This window comes from Otolemur garnettii, unplaced genomic scaffold (assembly GCF_000181295.1).
Source record: "Otolemur garnettii isolate 467f Iridium unplaced genomic scaffold, OtoGar3 scaffold00261, whole genome shotgun sequence".
Lineage (NCBI taxonomy): Eukaryota > Metazoa > Chordata > Mammalia > Primates > Galagidae > Otolemur > Otolemur garnettii.
This window is the reverse complement of record NW_003852656.1, coordinates 595,789-598,206: the sequence shown is the minus strand read 5'-3', so window position 1 is coordinate 598,206 and position 2,418 is coordinate 595,789. Positions and strand designations below refer to the sequence as shown.

The following is a 2,418-nucleotide window of genomic DNA, read 5'->3' as shown; positions in this document are numbered from 1 at the left end:
CCCGGGCTGGGGATTCGAACCCGCCACCTTAGGTGTATGTGGCTGGCGCCTTAGCCGCTTGAGTCACAGGCGCTGAGCCTGTTTGATTTCTTCTACACCATTTCACCCTAATTTTACTTCTCTGTAAGGAAGGCTCAAATAATACTTTTTGCTTCTATTGATATGTCATCGTCATCAGAGAAGATAAGTGAAATTTTATGGTTCATAATCTTACTGTAAGTCCCAACCAGAGAATCTACATAAAAAGGTGTATCACCTACAAACATTTCATATAAAAATACTCCCAAAAGACCACCAGTCACATTCTTGTCCATAATAACCATCACCACCTTGGGATTTTAATACTTCTGGGGCAATATAATCAAGTATTCCAACTGCTATCTCACATCGTACCATACCTTCCTTGTTGATTTTTTTTTTCTTGAGATAGAGTCTCACTATGTCACCCTTGGTAGAGTGCTGTGGCATCACAGCTCACAGCAACCTCAAACTCTTGGGCCTAAGTAATTCTCTTGCCTCAGCCTCCCAAATAGCTGGGACTACAGGCACCCATCACAACAACCTGCTGGGGTTTTTTTTTGTTTTTTTTTTTTGTCATCATTGTAGTTGTCAGTGTTGTTTGGTAGGCTGGGCTGGTTTGAACCTGCCAGCCCCGGTGTATGTGGCTGGCGCTAGAGGTGCTGAGCCTTCCTTATTTATCTTCATACGAGTACTAAAATCTGCTAACTTCAAATGTCCAGATTTATCCAGCAGCATGTTATTAGGCTCACATCTCTATGGAATTGCATCCAATGCAAGAACTACTTCTGCAGTGTAAAAATGTGCCCATTTTTCAGGTACATCATGGTTGCTCATTAAGTTTACAAGATCTTGGCTCGGCACCTGTGGCTCAAGCGGCTAAGGCTCCAGCCACTTACACCTAAGGTGGTGGGTTCAAATCCAGCCCGGGCCCGCCAAACAACAATAATAGCTGCAACCAAAAATAGCTGGGCATTGTGGTGGGCGCCTGTGGTCCCAGCTACTTGGGAGGCTGAGGCAGGAGACTTGCTTGAGTCCAGGAGTTGGAGGTTGCTGTGAGCAGTTACGCCATGGCACTCTACCCAGGGGGACAGCTTGAGGCTCTGTCTCAAAAAAAAAAAAAAAGTTTACAAGAGCTCCACCAGGCATGTATTCCATCACCATGTAGAGATAACAATTATCTTGGAATGCATAGAAAAGCTGAACAACCCAGGGACTGTTAGCGAAAGTCATGATGTCTCTTTCTTCCCAGAAAAAAGCAGAATCAGATCTCTTAATCATTTCAGATTTGCTAAGAACCTTTATAGCATATACCTTCCTGGTGGATTTATGCTTTACCAATTGAACTTCTCCAAATGCACCTCTGCCAATCACCTTCAGTACTTCATAATCTTCAGCTTTCATTCACAAATCTCTAATTTTATTTATTGTGTCTATATATCTGCTTTAAAAGTTGTTAATACTTTTGTTTTGTCTTAAGACAGGAAAATCCAAATCATATACCAAAGCATCCAATTCATCCTGATCAGGCCCCCAGTGAATTTTTTCTTCACCACGAAACTATCCGAATTCACTTCCCACCTGGCATCTCGCAGCAGGTTAGAGATTTTTTTCAAATCGGGTTTCCAAACTGTCCCCAGTCGACACGTTGCTGCTACAGTGACGATACTTGTACCAGCACCAGCCCAGGAAGCAATTTCAATCAACTTCCTCTGCGGGGGGTTCAGAGTCGCGGGACTGGACTGAGGAGCCGGAACCTCAGGGTCACCAGGTGCGCCCCACTCCCCCTACCCTTTACTGAGGGGACCTCCGCTTTCCGGAACCCCGGCTGGGGGCAACAGCGACCCAGAGATTTTAGTAGTATAATACACTGGGGGGCAGTACTGGTCATCTTTTCGGTCTTGTGCTCATGCAGGTGGTGGGAGTAGGTTGCTCACGGCGCCTCGGATGCCCAAAGTTGCATTCCACCCAGCAGCCCTCTGGAGAGGTGCTTCAGCCTAGCGGGTCCCCGCCGCCGTCCCTACATGCGCTGGAGACGGCAGAGAAAGAGAAGCAGCAGGTGCAGACTCCTCGGGCCAGCAGGGGAGGGAGACAAGGAAAAGCAACGGGGAAGGGCGGGGAAGGAGCCGTGCCAGCTGCAGCCGCCGCTTGGGCCTCTGGCGGGCCGCTCCGCTCAGCATGATCTGGAGGAGGCCTTGCCTTTCTGGCCTTTGCTTTGCCACAGCCATCTCTGCAAGAACAGCCCAGAGAGATTAATGCCTCTGGAGAGGCACTTGGGCTGGGAGCTGGAGAGCTCCAAATTCAAGCTCCAGCTCTGGAAATAATCACAGGTCCTTGGGAAACCGACCTTCCTCACATTGGAAACACAAAGAACACCACAGCTATATCAGGCAGCATGCG

The 2,418-nt window shown here is 47.9% G+C and overlaps 1 pseudogene; it reads right to left on the bottom strand.

Moving 5' to 3' along the window:
- LOC100962446 overlaps positions 1-2,246 on the bottom strand; it is a 6,875-nt pseudogene extending 4,629 nt beyond the window's left edge.
- Positions 2,247-2,418: the final 172 nt, after the last annotated feature.